Raw genomic sequence first — 25,987 nt, 5'->3', positions numbered from 1 at the left:
TGGTGGGAGTAGTGGTACAGGCCTCCCACTGCCAAACACCCTCACTGTGAACTTGGCTACCTACCTGTACGTTTTTTTGGTGTACTGCAATGGCTTCCAACTGCTTCTGGGTGGGGTGGGCGGAGGGCTCCATCCTGCTGGGGGGGGGGGGGCAGGGAGCATGATGGGAGTTGTCGTGCTGGCTGCCTGTACACATGCTCCCATGGAAATGTTGGTAGCTATGTTTGGGGTGAATGGGAGTGGGTGAATGTTGGATATGTGGGACATGTTTTGTGAGTATGTGGTGCAGATGGATGGAATTTGTCCTAGGTGGTGTAGTTTTGTAGTTGTGCAAGACAGTACATATCAGTGTGGTGGTAGTCATTTGTTTGTACTTACCAGCCTCCACTCCCCCAGCTACTCCTGTGAGACTCTATTGATGCAGTATGGCAAGCACCTTCTCCTCCCATGGTGTGAATGGTTTTGGTGGAATGGGAGGGCCCCTGCCAGTTCTCTCAGCCAGTTCATGGTTCTTGCTTCTCCTCTCTTTGACAATTCCCTTCAGACCATGCCACCGCTTCATGATCTCCTTTTTGGATCTTGGGGTGGTTCCCACAGCATTGACCCTTTGGACTATCCTTGCCCACATTTGTGTACTTGTAGCTCATGGTGTCTGTTGGACCAGGCTACCAAACAGTTGTGGTTCCACTCTGACTATCTCATCTACCATTACCTTCAACTCACTCTCTGTGAATTTTGGCATTTTGTGTGTTGCCATGGTGTGTGGTGTGCAAAGTGCTTGTGGGTGCAGGGGTATGAGTAGTGGGTGTGATTGTGATGTGTATGGTGTGTGATGTGCAGGGGGGTAGCGGTGCAGGTGTGAAAGTGGTGGTGGTGCTGTGTGTGGTGTGGCTAGTGATGTTGTGCTCTTTGCCTCTCCTTTCAGCTGGAGGGGTGTATGTCCCTTCTCTCCTGGAGTGTTGCAAAGGATTGTGGTCAGGGAAGGGGCTGGTTTTATACTCAACTCTGTGGGTGTGTCCAAATGGGGTATTGCTGTCAGGTGTGTTGTGTGTGTTGTCCTGGGAATTTTATTTTTATATTTGCCATGTGGTTGTGTCATTGGGGTGTATTTTGTGGGTATGGGGGGCATGGATAATTTGCTGTGTGCACTTTTTGGCCTTATTGTGTGTTTTCTGATTAGTCCGCCATATTTTTCGCGGTCCGTCCGCACTGGTGGCTATGCTGCAGCTCTTCCGCTGGCTCTCCCATTCATTCAAGTGTGCGACCGCGGCGGTCGGGAACAGCGGAACGTACCGCAGGACCGTCTGAGAAATCCTAATTTCCCGTGCGGTGTCTCCGCTATGCTTGCGGCGGGTTGGTGTTTTTCCGCTGCGTATCCGACCGCCGCGGATGGATTTTGGCAATCACCGTCTGCTATGGGTGGTTTTTCTTGGCCCCGTTCCGCCGTGGTCGGTGTTTTTTGGCGGATGATCCTAATTTGACGGCCGGTTTTTCCACGGTGCCGGCGGGCGTTTGTTTTCCGCTTCCATGACGGTCTGGGTGGTTTTCCGATCGCCATTCTAATAGGCCCCCTAGGTATTAGGTTGATGGGTCAGTACCAACCAGCATTCAGGACTTTATGACTTAAGTCACATTCTTCACTTCCCCTGACTAAAATGTGGCTCTGAAGGAAAGTAAGACAAAACAGTGTGTTAAGTTTAAAGGCTGTTATATGTTCCTTGAAGTTGAGCAGATTCTTCTGAACCATAATAATAGTAGCATTGATCTACATGACCCTAGGTCAATACTATTACTGGTCCATCTTCACTTTGAGGTCGCGAGTATCATAACCAGGGATACTGAAATTATGTGTCAGGGGAGCACCAGATTATGGGTCATAGTTGACTAAATTATGCAGCAGAAAAAGAAAATTATGCAGCAATTGTTTTATAATATTACTTCATTATGTTGCCATTTTTACCTGTAATATTACTATATGGGCACCAATTTCACCTCATTAGTACTAGTTGAACAACCAAATACAGAAATAAGCAACTGAAAGATGACCAGCTAACCTTCGCAAAGGGCTTTTCACTGTGTGTGAACACATGTTGCCATGTTTTTAGTAACTTTTGATCTGTTTGATCGCGAACCAACATTTTCTTTTGTTAAAACCTTCCGATTGATGGTTTTATTAAGTGCAAAATCCATGATTATGGGTAAAATGCAGAGTCTGGAGAATTGCATAATTCTAGTGGCCCTGTATATAAAAAAGCTGAATAACAGTTTCAAGTAAAAAGAAGAGCTTGAGTAAACAAGCATTGACAAAGCCAATAGGTTGCACTTTTGGGGATAGATCGATAAATAAAAAAAATAAAAAAATAGAAGTAGCATAAAAATGTTTTGAGGCCGACAGGCCAGCAGCTGCCTGGTCCTCCCAACAAAAAAATAATAATAATTTAAACAAAGACTGCATATGGGCAGCAATGGTGACAGGACAATGGTGGGGGGCATGAGAGTGAGAAGGGGAAAGCAATACTCAAGTGAGAACATGCATGTGAAAGCAAGATATGGAGGAAAAGCACAGAAGAGCAACTGAAACACAGAGGGGGGGGAAGGAAAGAATCACAGATGTGATGGAGAGAGTGAAACAGAGCAGAGGGGAGGAAAGAGAAGTACACAAGAAAGACAGCTGGAAAACCCGTGCACTCTCATAGGAGTGCTTAACCAAAAAGAAAGGTAGTTCACAAAATGTAAGTAGTGGACTCTCATAGTAGTGATTAACCAAAAAAGTAAAAGGCAGTTTCAAAAATATAATTAGTGGAAGTACACAAGTAAAGTAACTATGTTTCAGAGGAGGGAGAAACATAGAAGAGAAAGGCATGCCCACACAAGGAAAAGAATAAAAAGCAAGCTAGTGAGAGTGACAATAAAACCAACCTCTAGTAAACAATTGGTGAGCTATAAACACACAATAGGTTTTTCACAACTCAACTGCTTCGCTTTCTAGGAGAATTGGCAAAAAGGACATACAAATCAATGTTTGTGTCCTAATAATTATAGGGGAAATATTAATTCCATGAAAGAATTTCTATATTTTTGATAAAATGCAGGGGAAACACAGTCAACTAGAAAAAGCTACAATTGAAAATAAATACATAAATATAAAAATAAACATGCTGTCTAGTAAGGTCGAATCCCTTATTGAAATATGTCGTGTTATTGAGTGACTTTTATCCTTTAGGGTCAAATAATTCCAACTCTTCATATGGCCAGACTAAGAAATGTTTTTTTAAATCTAGCAACTAAAACTTACATTAGCCGTACAAATGTACGCATTTTGCAAACTTGAGTGTTACTTTTGTAATGTTAAAACAAATCTGAGGAAATACACCGCTTATGGTCGGAGACTGTGAAGTAAACGTCCCTCTACACAGATGGCATTCTTTAAAAAAAATAGATGACCAATTACTTCATATTCAATGACCAATGGGACTTTGGTAAACCTCACAATGGCAAAAATGTATAGAATTGCCTGGAGGCATTTTATGCTTTTCCACATGAAAAAAAACATCATTTTATAACTATACAAAGTTTTTTCCTCGTCAAGCTTTGTATTTTTTCCTTTCCTTCAATTAGGTTTAACATAAACATGCCAATGGCATAATACTAATGATATAGAAAAATGACCAGATAAATTATACAACACAAATGGTATAGTAACAAATGCTGTAAGTCATAAAAGGCAAACACTGAGTTCAAAAGAACTATGGGATTCTTATTTTGGAAGAAACCTAATCCCCACTCCCTGTAGCCGCATGGTTTCTTCGCCTATGGTATGTTCTAGCCCTTGAACTGATTTCCGCACGGATCAACCACAGTGACATCAAATGTACTCGCACCTGGCAGACACTAATTCAATATTTCTCCAGGATAGAACACTCTCGCTTGGTTCCTCCTAGTCTACGAGCTCTACAACTATTTGATGATGTTCTTGAACCCTATTCTAGGGGTCGACAGCCAGTGTCTCACACGACATCGTAACAGTAGAGGAGCCTTTTATCTGCCCCCCTAAGAGGCCCAAACCCCACTCATCAAGGTATTTTAAGCGCATCGTCCCTTCCCTGATTCCCCCAGTTGGCGTCTGTTTACCCCCTTATTTGTTGGAAGTTCGAAATATACTCCTACTCCTCTCCAGATTTGGTTACAAGAACAATTAGAGATGAATACATGTATACATTGGCATATAGACATAACTGAACATTAACCATCCAGTCCTTTCATTAGTGGTGGACCCACACGTACCTCTTATATTAATGCGCATTTGCAAAGAGTCCTCCTTAATAGAAGCAATGTACCACTATATCCCCTGCTAGGAACGCAGCATATAATTTCCCTTCTCTTTTCTGTTTCCCCCCACTTTTAGATTTGTTTTTTTAAAACTGTCATGTCTATGTCCTACAGAATTGTATTACTGTATTCCGCTACTTAGGACGGGCTTTGGTTTTATTGTCTTGCTCTGTTACATATTCAGTAACCAGATTTGAAAAAAAAAAAAAGAACTATGGGGCATATTTACAATAGAAGTGATGGAGCATGGCGTTAGCCTCCTTGGCTTAATGCCGCACTCCGCCTATTCTGAAAAGCAGGGCTGCACATTTGGTATTTACAACAATATGGTGTAGCCCTGCATTTTCTCCTGCGCTGGTGCTAAATTTAGCTGCATAGTGCAAGGGTGTCTTTGTTGCAGGGGAAGATTGTTTATGGGCAGAAATGTGGCTTTCCTGCACATAAACAATCTTTAAATGGCATTTTGTAACTTCTATGTGTGCTGCTTATCCTTCCCATTACGCCTACTTTCTCTGTTTTGCTTTGGCTTCTGGTGTTGTACTTGCCCCGAAGTATTTTCCTGGGTTTTCTTATCTCTGCTCTGTTGGTGTTTCACAGAAGGATTTTCTTCATGGTCCTTCTGTACTTCCTCCTCCTCCCTACTTGCAATATCTTTTTTTGCATTTTCAGACTGGATATTGTTGGTAGTATGAGTATGGGATTCACCTTTTAGATCTTCTTTGTTCCTTTCCTTCCCCCATCCAATTTCACTGAATTCAATGTCTCTGCCCCCCCTTCACTACTGTCTGAAATCTGCCGGCAGCACGCCATTGCTAAACTGGGCATTGCTTGGTTAAGTATTACCAAATTGTCATTTACCTGCAGGCTGGCTGTTTGTACGATCTTCCATGTCCCTTCCTCCAAATCCTCTGCTTCGCCCTGCTCCTCGGTCCCAGCTCCAACTCCCAATCCTAGTCATGGTCTGGATCCTATGAACTGCTCTACGATCGTTGGGCCAGGCTGACGATGTTGGAGCACTGGCTTGCCATTCCCCTTCCTCTCAAGAGCGTTGTCCTTCCGTGTCCAGGGTTGTCTTTGGCGTCCAGGCTGTCGAGCCGCTGCCTCTGTCCCAGTGCTTGTCTCGGTTGCGGAGCGGGCTGATGTCAGGGCTGTGTTCAATGTCGGGCTGCCCGTGATCATCTTTCTTCAGACTGCGGGCTGCCCCTTCGGCTTCATCCTGAGCGGGAGATGCGTCTCCGAGAGGCAGCAATTAAGGCGGCTCAGCGCACTGTAGAATTCCTCACAGGTTAGAATAAATTCTTGCTGTCCAGTGGCGATTCTGCACGAAGGGGTGCAGCTACTAGCCTCCTCTCTCAACAGTCTCAGCAGGGTACTCAGGATTTCTAACAGAATTCTTTATTATGCTTGGGGGCACATAGGGGGTCTCAGTAGCAAAAGGCGTTCGAGGCTGCGAACAGTCGCCTCAGCTGACCGCCATCTTGCGTCCCTACTATCAAGCTAGCCTGTAAATATTACCCTAATAGATAAACAAGACAAGCCCCCGAAAAAGTGTGAATCCTACCGACCAATTGCCATGTTGAACACAGATGCAAATATTTATACAAAATTATTTTTCCTAATAGACTCATGGTTCATGTTCCCCACCTCATTCACCCAGTCAAATATGGCTTTATTCCACAAAGACATGCAGCTGATAACATCAGGCAAATACTGCACCTCTTTGAAAAAGCAAACTTTAGAAAGGTATCTTTAGCCATCCTACCACTTATTACTGATAAAGCATTTGACAGAGTTATTTAGTGTTTTCTAATCATGCGATGGAGGCAATAGGCCTGTGCCTAAATATGGCGAAATGGATAGCAGCTAGTTTACAAGAATCCGTAGGCAAGAACTCTCGTCAATGGCGATAGATAGACAGAAATCATCATAACTAGGGGAACGAGACAGGGCTGCCTGTTTTCCCACCTATAATTCACTCTTGCAATTTAACCATTAGCATCACTCAGACATGGAAGAGATGTTATATGGGGGAGACCGACATAAAATACATCTATTTGCGGACAACATCTTATTTCCATTGACAAATCCCGAGCATACTGTCCCTAAAGTAATGAAATTGCAGGAGATTTATTGTAGGGTGTAAGAAAATGCCTCTTTTTGCGTGGTCAACACCATTTCTTTCAGACGAATGCTATTGGTTTTTTAGACTCTGTACTCTGGGACCCTGCTAACCAGGCCACAGTGCATGTGCTCTAACCCATAAGTTCTTGGAATATATGGTACCCCAAGTGCCCTTGACCGGGTTTAAATAATGGGGACCTAACAGGACCTGATTGTGACATTAGTACTTGGTGAGGCCTCAAATACCAGCCAACTAATAATCCACTTTCTCACAGAAGGTCTCTGAATTTGAAGTGAATCTTGATAAATCAGAGGTGCTCAATATATGCCTACACCCGGAAATTGAATCCTGCCTTACAGATACAACACCCTTTTGATGGGATACTGATACACTTAAATATCTGGGCGTGTGCAGCACTCCAAAACTCTGCCAACTCTAAGTGAGAAACTACCTCAGACTCCATATTGTATTATGTTATTAAATGTATTAAGTGAGCGAATACCACAAGGTGTCTCGGCGCTAGTAGTCCAAAATGAACGAGGACCTCTATTTGTTAAACAGCCAAGTTTTAAGGGCTTTCCTAAAGGCTGTCAGAGAGGGAATAGTTCTGATGGAATTTGGGAGGCGATTCCAGAGCTTTGTAGCCCCTACAATGAAACTCCTACCGCCCCAATTAGCTTTATGGAATCCGGAAGTGGGAAACAGTTTTGCCTCCTTCCGAGCGGAGATGTCTGTTTGGGTCATACCAGTGTAATGACCGTATCAAGTACTGAGGACCGGTACCATGAAGTTCCCTGTATGTGATACAGAGTTTTACTAACGACACAATTTTTCATATATCTTATTTATGTAAAGTGGCAGTGATCAATAAGAATATATTACCAGATTGTTGTACATATTTAGGCGCCTAAAAAAGACATAAAATCTATGCAAAAAGGGCATAGATTCATAAGGGTGGGAAATGGGCCATGCATATCCATGAAAATACTTTAAAAACATATACCATTGGGGTGTGCTAAGTCTCAAATATATTTAAAAAGTACTATCAGGAAGCACAACTTAGAATACTTTTTGTGTAGTCCTTGTGTGAGACTGAGATACATTGGGTCTACATGGATGCAGGAGTGGCGGTCTGCGCCTCATGGGCTATACTGCGGCTGCCCAAACATGCTAGTATGGCCCGAATGCTACTACTGCAAGATATTCAAACCAGTATTTGAGTTGTGGGACTATGTTGTGAAGAGTAGAGCTTGACCACCTTTCCATTCCCATTCACTCCACTCTTGGGTAATTTAGAATTCATTTCGGGGCAGGTGCATAGTGACTTCGAAAAATGGGTGGAACAGGGTGCAAAATGTTGCTCAACCTATTCCTGGGAACGTGGCTGGGAGGACAAGGATTTGAATCCTTTTATCAATGCAATTTAGACTACCAAATAAGCAAGAGTGACGGCATAAATTAGTTTAAATTATGACATTGATCTCTACCCCTAGGGAATAAAGAAGCAGCTACTAGACACCTAACAGTGATGGAGAAGCTCTACCCAAACTACACCAGCTCCAAAGGCCTCATATTTTACATCTACTCTACATTGACAGAGACATCCCCCGACTTAAATTGGACATTTATGGGGAAATGGTACCTTCTGCTCGGTAAACAAAAGCCATCGTCCCAGTGCAAAAGTTACGGTCAGATATTACTTCAATGTCCAAAAGCATCCAGAATAGAGAGATGATGTTTAAAATCATGATGTTGTGGCACCCCTAAGAAATTGAAACAAATGTATGGGTCAGTTTAAGGACCTGTGGACAAGAGGGTGATGTGTTACATATGTGGTGGCCTTGCCTAAAGATAACAACTTTTTTAGGAAGAAGCCCACAGCCACATCCAATCAATAGGGTGGCGGGCTTCCCACTGTACTGTCAGCTGGTGACCATCAGCCTTGGTCTCAGCCCTACGGCATTCAGTGGCCTCATTAATGTGGCCTGGAAAATCATAACCAAAATGATATTGACAACAAAAAAAAAATCTGCCACTGAAGTGGAAGTCACAGATCATCCCAATAATGCATGACTGTGCTGGTAAATCATGGATGCTCCTGCCCATGGAAAAACTGACATGGAACATTAACAACATGGGTCCTAAATATGAAAGCCAGTGGCAACCTCTAGTGGAATACCTATTGAACAAAGGTCTCACATCTAGAAGCCCTAAAACACTGAAATCCTATCAACTCATGAGTTAGTTCACAATAGCAAAATAGAATTTACCTCTCAGTAAGAAGCGACAAATGAAGTACAGTGGTGCACATGAAGGAAGATGCACCTTCTGATTTGTGCTTGGCAGCTGGGCCTCATGCAATTGGTTGTTACTTGGGTTTGAATTGCCTCAAATACTCACTTGAGGGAGGTAGGCAGGAGGGACAAGGGTGAATACGGTTTTTCTCTGTTGAGAAAATATGAAACTGTGTGTAATGTACCATTGATATGCTCCCTAATATACCATTTTTCATTGTATAAAACAAATACAACATTGTTGAACAAAATGAGAATATCACTGATAAGAACTGAGGTTAAAGTCACCTTTTAGTTAGGTATGGTGATAAGATCTTACCTTACGTTCAAAATAACAGGAATTAATTGGTAAAAGTGATGTTATAGTTAGGTGTGGTAATAATATCCCACTTTATCTTAAGACAAAACTTCAGAAATTCACTGAAAAAATACAAAGGCTAAACTAACATTGTAGGAATTAAAAAATATATATATCAAAAGGTTAAAGTGATGTTATATGTTGGTCTTGTAATAATATAAAAGCTAGTGTTTTAAAATAAAATAATCAATGAAATTCACCAGTTATAGTTTACTGAGCTAACTGTAATTTACGCTCCTGCTATGCACTGTTTAGGACCTCATATATTACATCACTCATGACACATGACATCACTGGTAACAGCTCTAATGTTTTATATGTATTTGTACACATATGTATATACATTTGGGTGTTATTTGAACTTCCAATCCCAGAATTCTATGCGTAGATACTCACCTGAGTTTGATGCATAATTAAAGGGTGCATATTGGAGAGTCATGTGGTGGCATTTCTCTGCAGCAGCATTAATCTCTGAGGAAGGGCGGAGCCCGAAACATGTCTGGTCGCAGCAGGCATGGGGCACGCCTGCGACCTTCCCTGACCCTATGGACGCCGATTGGGAGTGCACCTCCCTCTTGTGGGGCAATTTGTGGACTTTATGTAATTACGGCTGGCCCGGCCGTGGGGTGCACCGCCGCATAGCAAGCGGCTCCGCAGCTGTTCTGTTGGATAGCGCGGCGGAACAAACTGGCGAGAGGCTGAATGGGGGAAGGTGTTGGCGGTGTGCCCGCGATGAATGAACTTTATTTTGCTCAGGAATTCTGCCAGCTCATTTGGGTGTTATTTGGACTTCCAATCCCAGAATTCTTTGCGTAGATACTCACCTGAGTTTGATACATAATTAAAGGGTGCATATTGGAGAGTCATGTGGTGGCATTTCTCTGCAGCAGCATTAATCTCTGAGGAAGGGCGGAGCCCGAAACATGTCTGGTCGCAGCAGGCATGGGGCACGCCTGCGACCTTCCCTGACCCTATGGACGCCGATTGGGAGTGCACCTCCCTCTTGTGGGGCAATTTGTGGACTTTATGTAATTACGGCTGGCCCGGCCGTGGGGTGCACCGCCGCATAGCAAGCGGCTCCGCAGCTGTTCTGTTGGATAGCGCGGCGGAACAAACTGGCGAGAGGCTGAATGGGGGAAGGTGTTGGCGGTGTGCCCGCGATGAATGAACTTTATTTTGCTCAGGAATTCTGCCAGCTCATTTGGGTGTTATTTGGACTTCCAATCCCAGAATTCTTTGCGTAGATACTCACCTGAGTTTGATGCGGATCACTGACTAAATAGCGAAGATCAAAATATCGACCTACAAAAATATCGGAACAAAAATATCGATTTCAAGAATATCGACATCCTATCTACAACATGGTAAGTACAAAAATATCGATAATTAAATATCGATGTCAAAAATATTGTTAGTAAAAAATATCGGGTTTTTTTTGTTTAAAAATATATGTAAAATAAACCAAATAATACTTATAAATAAAATAAACATAATTAAATATATTTTATAATATTTAAAATTAATAATTAATATATATAATTTAATAAAAACATTAATTAAACATATACATATAATATATAATATATATACTTACTTAATAATTAGTTTTAATTATTATTTTAGTATCATATAAATTATTAATTTTGTACAAAAAATTACCAATACATCTATACACATAAAACAATAACATTAATACATATTAAATAATTACATATAGCAAATAAAAAAAAATTTTTTAATTTGAATATTTTTTTATTATTAATGATATATTACATTAGCTGAAATAATATAAAACATATTACATATCAGAGAAAATAAAACTAATACTCCAACTCCAACAAAAAAAACAGTAAGGAAAATGTTGAATAGCGTAGGGCTAAAAATTACTATTTCCACTACAGGGAGTGTAACAGTAGGGAAAGTGTTGGATAGCATAGGGGTAAAAATAACTATTCCAACTCCAGAGGGTGCAACAGTCGGGAAAGCGTTGGATAGCGTAGGGGTAAAAATTACTATTCCAACTCCAAAGAGTGCAACAGTAAGGAAAGCGTTGGATAGCGTAGGGGTAAAAATTACTATTCCAACTCCAGAGAGTGCAACAGTAGGGAAAGTGTTGGATAGCGTAAGAGTAAAAATTACTATTCCCACTCCAGAGAGGGCAACAGTAGGGAAAGCATTGGATAGCGTAGGGGAAAAAATTACTATTCCAACTCCAGAGAATGCAACAGTAGGGAAACCAGTGGATAGCATAGAGGAAAAAATTACTATTCCCACTCCAGTGAGTCCAACAGTAGGGAAAGCGTTGGATAGCGTAGGGGTAAAAATTACTATTCCCACTCCAGTGACTGTAACAGTAGGGAAAACGCTGGATAGCGTAGGAGTAAAAATTACTATTCCCACTCCAGTGAGTGCAACAGTAGGGAAAGCATTACATAGCGTAGGGGTAAAAATTACTTTTCCCACTCCAGAGAGTGCAACAGTAGGGAAAGTGCTGGATAGCGTAGGGGTACAAATTACTATTCCCACTCCAGTAAGTGAAACAGTAGGGAAAGCGCTGGATAGCGTAAGGGTAAAAATTACTATTCCCACTCCAGAGAGTGCAACAGTAGGGAAAGCGCTGGATAGCGTAGGGGTACAAATGACTATTCCCCCTCCAGATAGTGAAACAGTTGGGAAAGCACTGGATAGCGTAGGGGTTCAATAAACATAATCACCAATTAAATAATTTGTTATTAAAAAATTGCATATCAATAATTACTTTACAAAATAATTATTAATACATACAAATAATTTAAACTAAATATTTTAATAAATAACATTAAATTCAATTCCACACAATTCCCCCTTTAACACACAACACACTACACATACAAAAAACACAATAAATTTAACGATCAATTTATCTATTATTTACAATTAATAATACATTCTTTATAATTAATATAGTTATTAATTTACTAGTTAATACATATTAACTACCAAATTACAATTAATCAAAAATTAATTATTAATTAACAATACATTAATTAACAATAACAACAACAAAAATGAAATAATAAATTATTTATATTTACTATATTTAACTAACTAATAACAATTAATTACCAATTAATAATTAATTACCAATTAATTAATAATAAATACAAATAAAAAAAACAATATCATTAATTATTTTAATTTAATTACATCCCACCCTATTCCCCTATAAACCCACAACCCACTACACATATAAATTCACATAATTAATGTAATTATCAATTAATCACTTAATAAAAATAAATCACCAATTAATTATTAATTACCAATAAATATATTAACAATCACAATAAATAAATATTAATAATAAACTAATTATTACTAATATAATTAACCAATTAATAAAATTAATTTACAATTAATAATTAATTAACAATTAATTAATCATAAATACCAATTAAACTAAACATATTAATTCATTAATTATAATTAAATTACTTCCCACCCTATTCCCCTATAAACCCACAACCCGCTCTGATACTAAAACACTAAATTTACTTTAAAATAATTATTAATCTCTAAACATTTATTTTTAAATGTATTAAAATACATTACAATAATCTTTAACATACAAATAAAATACATATAAATATCGATATTATTGACATCGATATTTTTGCTTACGATATTGCTTACATCGATATTAAGTGCTTCGATATTATTTACATCGATATTACTTACCTTGGGGTCGATATTCTGTCCATCGATATTCTTGACTTCGATCTTCTGTCCCTACGATATTAAAAACTCGATATTATTGTAGGTCGATATTAAAAACTCGATATTTTGACTAACCACCGTTTGATGCATAATTAAAGGGTGCATATTGGAGAGTCATGTGGTGGCATTTCTGCACAGCAGCATTAACCTCTGAGGAAGGGCGGAGCCCGAAACATGTCAGGTCGCTGCAGGCATGGGGCAAGCCTGCAACCTTCCCTGACCCTATGGACGCCGATTGGGAGTGCACCTCGCTTTTGTGGGGCAACTTGTGGACTTTATGTAATCATGGCTGGCCCGGCCGTGGGGTGCACCGCCGCATAGCAAGCGGCTCGGCAGCTGTTCTGTTGGATAGCGTGGCGAGAGGCTGAATGGGGGAAGGTGTTGGCGGTGTGCCCGCGATGAATGAACTTTATTTTGCTCAGGAATTCTGCCAGCTCATTTGGGTGTTATTTGGACTTCCAATCCCAGAATTCTGTGCGTAGATACTCACCTGAGTTTGAGTCGCAGGCATGGGGCACGCCTGCGACTTTCCCTGACCCTATGGACGCCGATTGGGAGTGCACCTCACTCTTGTGGGGCAACTTGTGGACTTTATGTAATTACGGCCGGCCCGCCCGTGGGGTGCACCGCCGCATAGCAAGCGGCTCCGTAGCTGTTTTGTTGGATAGCGTGGCGGAACAAACTGACGAGAGGCTGAATGGGGGAAGGTGTTGGCGGTGTGCCCGCGATGAATGAACTTTATTTTGCTCAGGAATTCTGCCAGCTCATTTGGGTGTTATTTGGGCTTCCAATCCCAGAATTCTTTGTGTAGATACTCACCTGAGTTTGATACATAATTAAAGGGTGCATATTGGAGAGTCATGTGGTGGCATTTCTGCGCAGCAGCATTAACCTCTGAGGAAGGGCGGAGCCCGAAACATGTCAGGTCGCTGCAGGCATGGGGCACGCCTGCGACCTTCGCTGACCCTATGGACGCCGATTGGGAGTGCACCTCGCTCTTGTGGGGCAACTTTGGGACTTTATGTAATTACGGCCGGCACGGCCGTGGGGTGCACCGCCGCATAGCAAGCGGCTCTGCAGCTGTTCTGTTGGATAGCGCGGCGGAACAAACTGGCGAGAGGCTGCGCCATCCCTGACCCTATGGACACCGATTGGGAGTGCACCTTGCTCTTGTGGGGCAACTTGTGGACTTTATATGTATTTACATTTATACATACATACATATAAATAATTTAAATATATCCACAACTCATTTCTAAACAGAAATGTGACGACTCCAGGTAGGATGGATAAACAAACATTTATTTCAACTTCGAGGCAGGCTGGCAGTCCATTCCGAGCACTCGCCCTTAATTCCTTACCCGTTTCAGCTTCCCTTTCAGCCTTGATTACAGGAGGGCAGTTGCATAAAACTAGTACAAGGATCACGTGCTTATGTAGCTCGTCGGACCATCCTATTGGCGAAGGTCTGACCATTCAAGTGTCCGTGTTTTAATGCACACATATTCAAATTTGAAGAAAAGGTTTCCTTTAACTGCTAACTGAAAGTTCAAAAAAGCAGTGCAATTCATCTCATGCGAACATGTGTAAAATAAAAAATGCACTGGACTTGCCTTCTGCATTTCAGTCTCAAGGGTTTGTTTAAAAATCCTTCCAAACCAGCAGGCAAAGTGAAATACTCTGCTTACATCCCTTGCCCGACTTTCCTTGACAATTTCATCTGGGCACAGTCCCGTTTTATTTGTAGAAGAGGTCAGGCGGGTCAGGCTCCACAACCATAAATCCACACAAAGCTTCTCCATTAATGCAGCCTCTGACCACAGCAGGGCGGCTTCGTCAGACATATAAATATATATATATATATATATATATATATATATATATATATAGAGAGAGAGAGAGAGAGAGAGAGAGAGAGAGAGAGAGAGAGAGAGAGAGAGAGAGAGAGAGAGAGAGCTATTCACTGATAAATGGTTACAGGGTTGTTATAGTTAGGCAATAAAAATAAAAAAACTTACAAATTCATAGAAAAAAAACAAAGGTTACAAGACATTATAGTGAGGTTCAGGTTTCACTCCTAAAAAAACAGAGAAATTCAGCAGTGATAGTTACTTGAGCTAACTATAACTCTCGCCCCTGCAATGCACTGCTTATGTTCTCACATATTACATCACTCATGACATGGACAGTGACCTTACTGATGACATCTCAAATGACATCACTGATGACATCATCCAGTGCATGTATGTGTTTTTAAAATGTTTATGTGTGTGATATATACCAAGTTGTATTGATGAATCAGTGGGTGTATGAGTGTCTGTATGGATGATTCAGTGTGTGCGTGACTGACTGTATATCTGAGTGTTTAGGTGTCTTAGTGCATGTATGGTTGAGAGACTATGCTGTGTGAATGTCTGTATCAGTCTGTCAGATGGTATCTCAGTGGCTGTATGGGTTGGTGAGGGGGTACGTGAGTGGCTAGATGGGTGAATGATTGGTTGTCTGAGTACCTGTATGAGTGTCTGTGTGACTACCTGCATGGATGAGTGAGTGAGTGAGTGGATGAGTCAGTGGCTGTATGGGTTAGTTAATGCATAAGTGAAGTGCTGTATAGGTGACTGAGTGTGTGTAGGGCTGTGTCTGTAAGTGAATGGATGTGTCAGTGGTATATGGGTGAGTAACTAGATATGTGAAAGGCATTATAGGTGAATGTTGGAGTATAGGAATGACTGTATGTGTGAGTGAGGGATTGTGATAGTAGCTGTATGGGTGAGTGTGTGCTTGTGTGAATGACTGTATGGTAGAGTGAGTATATATTAGTATCTTTATGAATAAGTGAGTGGGTGTGTATATAACTGTACATGTGAGTAAATAGCTCTGTGATTGATTATATGTGCGAGTGAGTAGGTGTGTGAGTACCTCAATTAGTAACCAACAGTGTGTGAGTGGCTATATGGGTGTAGGAGTGGATAGATCAGTGGCTGTATTAGTGAGTGAGTTGGTGTATGATTGGCTGTGTGGGTAACTGAGTGGATGTGTGTGTAGACCTATGAATTAGTGAGTGGGAGTGTAAGTACTGGTATGGGTGTGTCAATGGTTTTGACTATCTAATTGTGGAAGTTGGAGTGGGTGTATGAAAGGTTATATTAGGGGGCATCAGAGATTCTGTGGATAATGTCATGAGTGATGTCATTTAAGATGTCATGAGTGATGTCACTGACCATGTCATGAGTGATGTAATATGTGAGGTCATAAGCAGTGCATTGCAGGGGCACGAGTTATAGTTAGCGGAATTTCTCTGGTTTTGTAGGAGTGAAATCTGAGCCTAACTATAACATCTCTGTAACATTTGATTTTTCTCTGTGAATTTCTATGTTTTTTTAATACATATTTTCTAACTCTAATGTCCCTGTCACTTTTCTTTCAGTGAAATGCTAAGATGTTTTAAATGCTAATTTCTAACTATAACGTCCCTGTAACCTTTGTTTTTTTCAGTGAATTTCTATGTTTTTTAAAGTAGTAGTCACGTTTATAGAGCGGTGGAGAAAGGGGGCTGGGCCTCTGACCAACTGTCAGGAGTCCCACTGTGTAGGGCTTACAGGAGGTACTAGGAGGGCTTCTTGGTCCCCGAGGAATAAAGTAGACTTCATCCCCAAACCATTAGTGCACCACGAGTATAGTTTGCAGATAGGTGGAGAAAGAGGACGTTGCCTCCAAAGACCTCTCTGAGCAATCCCGCTGTGCAAAACTTATTGGAGATAAAAGGAGGGGTAGTTGGTCCCCAAGGATGTCCTTGGGGGCCAACTACCCCTCCTATGACCTCCAGAAAGGCCCATGCAGCATGATTGCTGAGATATGATAGAAGGCCATGCTCCCTTTCTCCACCACTCTGCAAATGTGCCTCTGGCGAACTGCTGCTTGGGGGAAGAAGTTCACTTTAGTCCTGAGGCCCTCAGGAGGCGAAGGGACATCATCCCCCCACTATCAGACACCAATATTGTTTTTATTCTTTTAGCAGACACAGGTGCTTGTGTCTGCCAAAAGACACAAGCACCTGGAAGCGCAGAGGTTGACTTTTATATTGTCGCCAGGGTGCGGGTGAACAATAAGCACCCGCTGCGTTTTGGACGCACAACCCATATGCATCTGTCGGAGGGATATATATATATATATATCTATATATATATCTCTAGATATATCTCTATATATATCTATATATCTATATATATATATATATATATATATATATATATATATATATATAAAGGTAAAATCGTCTGAATTGCTACCTTTGTCGAAAAGACGAAGAACGGACCCAAGGATCAGTGCCAATCAAGTTAGTTTATTTGAATGTCTTCAAGCCAGTCCGACATGACGCGTTTCAGCCCCCACTCGGGCCTTGATCACATGACCCAATATATATATAACTGGCAGTGGCCAGTAGGTATCTATAGTTAGGATTTGGATTCCATAGGAAAAGTTTTTATTGACTTGCCTATACCTTTGTCGTCGTTTGACCAATCTTCATGAAATTTTCTAAAACAAGTGTCCCGGTGATTGTTGTTGTGCATGGAATGCTTTGGGATTATCCGTCAAGTGAGGCCGAGAAAAAGGGGTGTCAAAAAAAGTTTCATTTCCCATGTTAAATTCCATAGGACCTTTAGACACAGCTACAGCGCCAACTGCTGAACGAAATTACACCAAATTTGGCAGGAAGCGGGGAATAACTGATTTGCCCAGAATCACAGGATGTCGAGCTGATGCTGAAACTCGAACCTGGATCCCCAGTTGCACAATCTGCAGCTTTGGCCATAGCGCCAAATGTTCTCCCCTAAATGTAACGTACAATGAAGTGATCAACTGAATAAAAAACATGAAGCCAGCAAATCATTAAAAGTGCTTTGTCCCTATTTGAGAACGCAGCAAATATGTCCTCATTTTAGGTTTTTAGAGCACTAACCATAATTTCTATGGGATTAAGACCCTTTCAGGGGCAGCAAGCTGACCACACAGGGAAGGTGAGAGGGGCTGTTGCAGCACAGAAGACCATGCATGGCAAGCGGGAGGGTTAGTGGCAGACCAACGGCTGTGTTGGAAAAGAGGGAGGGGGCAGGGTCATGCACAAAGGACAATGGAGGCCAGAAGGGAGGAGTAGACGCTGGACACAGATAAGAGAGGGCAGGGGAAGGGGCTTCACAAAAGACCATGCAGGCTGGTGGAGCAGTTGCAACCAAACAATTCATGGTGGGCAGGAGGGAGTGGTAGCAAAATGGACCATGGAGGACACGAGGGAGGGGATATGGGCATAGAACTCGGACAGACAGGGTGGAGGTGACAGGGGGCAGCCATCTGACCATGCTTGGCCGGTGGTCGGGGCAGCTCAACAGAACACTCAGAGTAAATAGGAGTGGCCGTGGCAGTTCTATGGAACATGGTGGGCAAAGAGGAGGGAGCAGGGGCATGCACACAGACAACAGAGGGCAGGAGGTGTTTGCAGGGAAATTAAGCTAAAGGGAGGGCAGTGACAGCACATTGGACCATACAGGGCAGGAGGTAAGGGGCTGGTGCATTGGCTCGGACAACATAGGGTAGGGAGGAGGTGGACAGGGCAGCTAGGTAACTGTTCTCAGCAGGCTGGAAGGGCAGTGGCAAAACAACCACCACAAAGGGCTGTAATGAGGGAGCAGGGGCATGGAGGAGGGGGCCCTGTGTCTAACCCCCCACCATGCATTGCATTGGGCATCTTATTTAATGTTAAAAAAAACTAGAAATTCACTGAAAAATCCAAGGTAACAGGGACGTTATAGTTAGGAAATATATATTTTTTTTAAAACTTATACATTCACTAAAAAACCAAAGCTTACAGGGATGTTATAGTTAGGTTCAGATTCTACATGCACAAAACCACAAAAAATTCAACTGTGATAGTTAGAGTTTTATCAAGTAACTATAACTCATTCCCTAAGGTAACTATAGCTCACACCCTCACCATGCACTGCTAATTACCCCAGATATTACATCACTCATGACATCTTCTATGACATCATTGATAATATCACTGTAACATTTGCAGTAAACTTATTGATTAGAAAACTGTCCATAGTGAGGGTGCAAGATATAGTTACCATAGGGCACGAGTTATGATTACTTAAAATAACTCTAACTATAACAGCTGGATTTCTATGGTTTTGTGCTTGTAAAATCTGAACCTAACTATAGCATCCCTGCAACCTTTGGCTTTTTAGTGAATATATATTCACTAAAAAACCATAAATGCTATTTCATATGCATCGGTAATCTATTGCTTTCATAGTGGCACAACAAAAAATGTATATCATTTTGTTTTGAGTGTCCATGAGAAGCTTTAATGAAATTGCCCACTTGGGCTTAGTTGTTAATTTATGTTCTCAAATGAATTCTATTATAAAATATGCTGCCTCTGAACAGAGCAGCCATGTATTATGGGGTAACTGATTGAGAGAGTTGTCACTATGACAATAATATTTGTATATTGCAAAAGTTTGCAAAGGGTAATATTGAGGCATGCCAACTTGGGCTTAATTGAGCATTATGAGCATAAGGGATCGCAAGCCAATGATTTTACATTTTTTGTTTTGTCACTATGACACAAATAAATAACCAATGTGCATGAAATAGCATTGATCCCTGACAACAGATGATACAATATGTTGTAACATGAATTTTTAATTTTGCAGGCTATTGGGTGGTATTAGGGCTCAATGTGCGTATGTTCATAAATGTATGTGCATGCACATTTATATATGATTTGGAGGTGAATGAGGGATGCCTTCCCTGCATAAGATGATGTAATCAGTAGGTGTGGTTTTAAAAAAACTGTCAGAATGATCGCACAGCACTGTCTGATCAAGGCAGTCTGTGGCAGCTGAAACGTTTTACGGCGAAGAAATATGGCTCAATAAAGAAAAATTGCTACCAACACAATTATGGACTCTGCATCCATCTGTGAGCAGGGAGGACACTGAGGAATGTCGGTGGGATCATATATATACATGTATGTGTGTGTGTGTATGGTCCAGCATTGCTATTGAGGTGTTACAGTGACAATATAAACTACTAGGCTGAATGCTGAGTGGTTTGTAAATATCACCAGAACCACAAGATACCGATATATACATATTATACACAGGGGCGGCTCCTCCACTAGGGCGGAGGAGTGTCGTTCCACTTCTTTCTCGCAGTTCGAGAAGCAGAAACATAAAATGGTAAAACTGCCATTTTATGTTTCTGCTTCTCGCACTTCAAGAAAGCAGAAATGTTTGGTTGGGGGTGAGGGGGTGGGCGGGTCTGCTCTGGAGCAGGGGAAGAGTGGCTTGCCCACTGCTGAGGGCACTAACTGGTCGGCCACCAGTCATGTGCACTCTGCCCTTTCTCCATGTAGGCTGCAATGTAGCCTACATGGGGAAAATGGCCTCCCCATAGGCGTCTGGCTGATCGGCATCCCGACCAATGACAACGCTGCCATTGCAGCGCTGTGATTGGCTTAAGAGAGGGGAGGGAGGCTGCCTGCTTCCTGTTCCTGCCGGAGGCATGACAGCAGGAGAGCAGGTCAGGAGAGAGGACGCGGGACTTGGGAGGTATGTTTATTTTATTTTTAAACTAATCCCCCTTGCGCGTGTGAATCCCTGTGAGAACACCCGCGCAACCCCCACCCACCAACCACGAGTCATGCAGGTCGCGACTGATAATACTTTTCACCTGTTATGTATTCTTTATATATATATATATTCACTGAAAAAACCATAGGTTTCACACATGTTATAGATAGCGGAAATTTTACTGATAAAAAACCAATGAAATTCCCCCGTTATAGTTAGTGCAGGCAACTATAACTCACGCGACCGCAATCCTCTGCTGATGCTAATACTGTATTTAGACACTTATTTGCCCATGTCTTCTTCCATACATTTTTAGCTATACATATATTACAAATATTTTTTTTTCATAAAGACACATATGTCATCAGCAGAAGATTGCGGTCGCGTGAGTTATAGTTGCCTGCACTAACTATAACGGGGGAATTTCATTGGTTTTTTATCAGTAAAATTTCCGCTAACTATAACATGTGTGAAACCTATGGTTTTTTCAGTGAATTTGCAAGGTTTTTTAAATGCTAATTCCTAACTATAACGTGTGTGAAACCTATGGTTTTTTCAGTGAATTTGTACGGTTTTTTAAATGCTAAGTTACTTTACGCCATTCGTGGCGTGCGCGCCCACTTAACGCAGTTTGTTCCGTGCGCGCACCGCGTGCCCACGTTACGCTAGATGGGCCATGTACGCACGATGCGCTTCGCGCACCGTGCGCACATGGAGGACATATGATGCACTTCGTTTTGAAAGGTAATATTTTAATTTTTCGTATATTTTATAAGCCATGCACAAATGGTGCCCTTCGGGCACCATTTGCACACGGGGTGGAGAGAGTGTGGATCATTTTTGTTTTATTATTTTTTTTAAAAATATTTTAGTTTATCTCATTTTTAATAAGCCATGCACAATTGGTGCCCTGCGGGCACCAATTGCACACGGGGTGGAGAGAGTGTGGATAATTTTTTTTTTTTGAATTTTTTACCGTACGCGTACGGTAAGCGTAATCGGCGAAATTACCGAAAAAATAAAAATTCCGTTTTTGGCCTTGGGGGATCTTTGGGGACTCCCTCAACATGGCTATGTGTGTGGGAGCTGTCTAAACAGCCCCTTTACATGTTTTTGGGCTTCCTGGTTTCGGCCGATTCGAATGTTTACTAATATCTAAGAGCCAATCAGAATCGCGCTCGCGCACGCCACCGTACGCGTACGGTAAGCGTACCGTAAGCGCACCGTAAGCTGGCTCAGATATATATATTGATTTAAAGGCTATTTTCTCAGAATCTACTGAACAGATTTACACCAAACCTACAAAAGGCACTTCCTTGACCTGAGGACTACCTCTCTGCCAAATTTCTAGTAATTCTGTTCAGCCGTTCGGGCTGTAGCCCTGTCTAAAGGTCCTATGGAAAAATGCATGGGAAAAACGCGTTTTGGGACCCCCCTTTTATCTCAGCCCCCGCTTGACGAATCCCCCCGAGACTTTCAGGGTAGGAGCGGAGCGTAGCGCCCCACCTATTTTGAAAAATTCGCGAGGATTCGTCGACCGGCGCCAAAGTTATTCAAAATAGAATGTTGCGGATTTCCTATGGAAACGTGGTCCTAACTATAACTACCTACTGGCGACCGCCAGTAGGTAATATATATATACATATATATATATATATATATATCTCAGAAAATAGTATATATACAGGTGTGTAGAGTGTAATAGGCCTATTTCCGTTGTTCAGTGTAGGGGTTCCCCATGTGAGTTATGACTCTCTCATAATGCCGTGAAACAAAATAGGCAGAATTTCACCCTAACATAGCTTGACCCAGCTAGAAACTCTTCTACAATCAATGCATTTTATCTTGCGGCCTCGGAGCCATTGGTTACTCTCTGTAGAACAGCGATTTGTTTCACTTTGCGTCTACTTTGAGTTACTTTCATTTATTAACAGTAAAAATGACTTTTAGCAGCCATCTTTCAGTCTGTTCTGGCTCCAGATATTTACTTTTAGCCGAGCGCTGGCTGAGAAACCTCTGTTCCTGACACTGTTTTTATTACAGCTTGTACCTTTTTTATGACATTCACCTTTTCCAAAGTTTGTTTTTCACTTGTACGCTTTTTTACTGACCGTGGCGAGTTCACCACTCAGGATCAGGTCGGTATAAATACATATGTAAATGTATATATTTATAGTTGCGCATGTTGGACACACGTTTCATGCTAAATTCCCCAACTGCCTTCAATTTCCTTGTGTTGATCGTTGTTTCCACCAGGGCGTCAGGGACATTATGTGGAAAGAAACTGTTATAAAAAGCCACCCACTCCATGGTGCCAGGAGAGAGGGTGAGGTGCCAGGAGGACTGGGCACAGAATTACAAGGCCCTGGGCTCAAGTCCTCATTTGACTTTCTTCGACAAGTTGCATGTGAATGTTAGGTTTCTAACACAGTTCCAATACTGGTGCAGCAGATTGTGTCAAAATGCAACTAAATGTAAGGGGCCAAAATAACTGTACTGTTTATTGTTGCTCAGGAATAATGTGGGAGCCACGATTAGAATTCAGGTCTCCATCAAACTATAGATGAATTAATGAGGACATCACCTGCAGAGTTGCTCATGGGCCGAAAACTTACTATTTAATGGTTGCGTTCTGAATAACTATGGGCATTACTTTATTTAAGTAATCAAAACGAATGTAAAAGGTGTAAACCCAGTCATTTAATACCTGAGACGGAATAAATTATGTTTTCTAATTCGGAAGATGGAAATGAGAATTGCTGAAGAAAATCTACTCACATGCCAATTCAAAGTCTGAAAGGGTTTATTGACAAAATGAAACATGACGATCTTTGAATTTAAGCAGCAAGCATTTCCCCTAATAATAGTTATTAGTGCGAGCTTGAAGACAGATAGCAAGATGCAAATTTAGATCCACATTTACACAAGTTTCGAGTTTGGTCACATGTCTGTTTCTTAAAATAAGCGCAAACAGGTGCCTAATCTGCGACCTTGTGAAGGTGAAAGGGTTAGGGTGAGCGAGCTCTTTCCAGTGTTCACTCCTTACGAGCTAAGATGCAGAAGTAGTTCTGCGTCAGAGACGGGCACTTCCAATGAGCAACGTTAACATTAGTGAGGAAGCTTGCACTGTGGTGCTGTATATGGGGTTGAAGTTGAACAAAGGAGAAGAAAATGCGGGTTAGTGCCTGGGGGTGAAGGGAGTTAGGTACAGCAGGGTATTGTCCACTTGTGGCGGGGTGCCAGACTTTGGCTGAAGGGTGTGCCCCTTGGGGAGGTTGTACAGCTGCAGCAGGTTTAGGTACAGGTCCTGGCTGCAGGCCAGGCCCTTGGGCCAGCCCCCTGCCATGCATGAAGGCCTTGTCTGGTGGGAGTTGGTCAGCTGTGAGGGAGTTGAGAACTGGGCCTGATGCCAACTCTCTGTTAAGCAAGGCCAAAAGCTGTGCACGTCAGGGGGGTTGCCTGTTGGCTGGCTTAGCCGGTTGGGTGTATGCTTAAGGTTTAATATGTTTAAAACAATAAGAAATTCACTAAAAAAAGGGTAAAGTGAGACTATAGCTACGTATGGTAATAAGATCTATAATGTTAAAGTATTGTGATTGTTAGCTGTTGAAATGATATAAAAACAATGAACCAAAAATCGAAAAACCATGAAATTCACCAGTTATAGTTAAGTGAGCTAACTATAGGTTGTGCCCCTACCATTCACTGCATATGATTTCACATATTACATCATGTATTTCATATGAAATGACATAATTGATGACATCACTGACAGCATCTCAAATGACCATCTGGTATGATGTTGGAGACAGTCTATACTTGATATCTTGGTGTGACTAGTTTAGGCTTTCAGTAGCATGAATTATGTCTCACTCTGACTCAAGGTTCTTAGGGATTTTTCTTGTACATCCAACTCCTGCCCAACTGATCCTGGTCACCCTATGATCCTGAGAGGTCTATATAAATACTAGGTTTTTGTCCACACCTTGTGGGGTAGGTGACCTGATAAGTACCTGGTGCCTACTGGACCACTTGCATGTTCCATATACTCCTTCCCCGGTGACAGTGTCCTTTGTTCCTACTTAGTCCTTTCATTGGTGTCATCCTGGTTGGACTAGTGCAACAGCATCCGCATGGGTCTTCCTATAGAAAATTCTTGGTTAGTTATAAAGAATGTCAATTCATGCTGCCAGCATCATTTGAAGTTTAAGGTGTGGCAACCACGTTACCTGTCTTTCACTGGCTCATGACCAAAAATGATCCCACCATAAATACTTTTGATACTGTTCAGCAGTCGCGGCCAGGGCAGGTAAGCGCGGTGGGGCTGTGAAGCGGACCGGGTGGTGGGGGGGGAGCAAATCGACAGACGATGGAATAGGTTTTATTTATTTCTACCTATTCCGTCAACTATGGACCCCCCTCCCCTCCCACCCCGTCCCATCCCACCCCACCACGCTTACCAGTGCCTGCCACCGTTGCTGTTCAGTGACCCTTGCAGAACCGTGCTCCTAGTTATTATTCCAAAGTCTTTTAGCCCAATCATCCAACAAACACCTTACATCATGTAGCGGCAAATATCTTGTGATAGCCAAGGACTAGAAAATGTGTCATGAGATTTCCCCTCATTCAATGCTCAAACCCATTGAATACCTTCCTCTTCTTCTGAGACTTCAACAAACACCCTAACATTTAGAAATGGCATAAAAATGCCTCTTTGCTATTAAGCATATGTACTAGGCTCCCCATGATCAATGTATACCCAATTAGATATCGCTGTACTTCTCTGCTACTTATAGGCTTAAGTCTGGTGCCAATATGTGGAATTTGCTTTGAGTAATTTCCACCTATTGTATCACCAAAAGTGTTGCCTCATTTGTGATTTTTTAGCAAACACTCTACTTTCTATTCACATTCATGGGGCTGATGTATTATTATTCACAACTCACGAATGCTCAAAGGAAAACTCACTGTAATTTGTTGTTCGTTACATATCATATCCGTAAATATCTTCCCAGTGCTACCAGAATAAATTTGACATTTCTGAACCAAACTCTTCTAAACTGGAATTCTTCCTCTTTGTCATTACCTGCATTTCGTTTAGTGTACCTTATGGACCCGTCCTGTCACTAAAACTCTTCAATATGTATATGGTACCCATCTAAAGCATCCTCAACATCTGCAACCCTGGCTCTTTCAAGTCTACCAGCAGTATTTAGAATTCTGTACGTATATTCAAGGGCACCACAAGCCATTGAAAAGTCATGATGAATTTCACTCATTTCTAAAGAACAGGATGCAACTAAACTAGTTCTGACAAAACAATGAAGACAAAGATGTTACTGCTGGGTGACACAAATCTCAAGCATGGCTCTTTCAAGACTAAAAATATATATATATATATATATATATATACATATATTATCTACTGGCGGTCGCCAGTAGATAGTTATAATTACAACCTAGTTACCATAGGAAATCTCAAAATTCTATT

General features: G+C 41.7%; 1 long non-coding RNA gene across 1 annotated transcript in view; it reads left to right on the top strand.

The window, feature by feature from the left end:
• The window catches only part of LOC146810341 (uncharacterized), a 571,645-nt gene that overhangs the window by 131,604 nt on the left and 414,054 nt on the right, over positions 1-25,987 (top strand). The window lies entirely within an intron of this gene.

This window comes from Triturus cristatus, chromosome 7, assembly GCF_964204655.1.
Source record: "Triturus cristatus chromosome 7, aTriCri1.1, whole genome shotgun sequence".
NCBI classification, from domain to species: Eukaryota; Metazoa; Chordata; class Amphibia; order Caudata; family Salamandridae; genus Triturus; species Triturus cristatus.
This window is presented reverse-complemented; position numbering and strand designations above follow the sequence as displayed.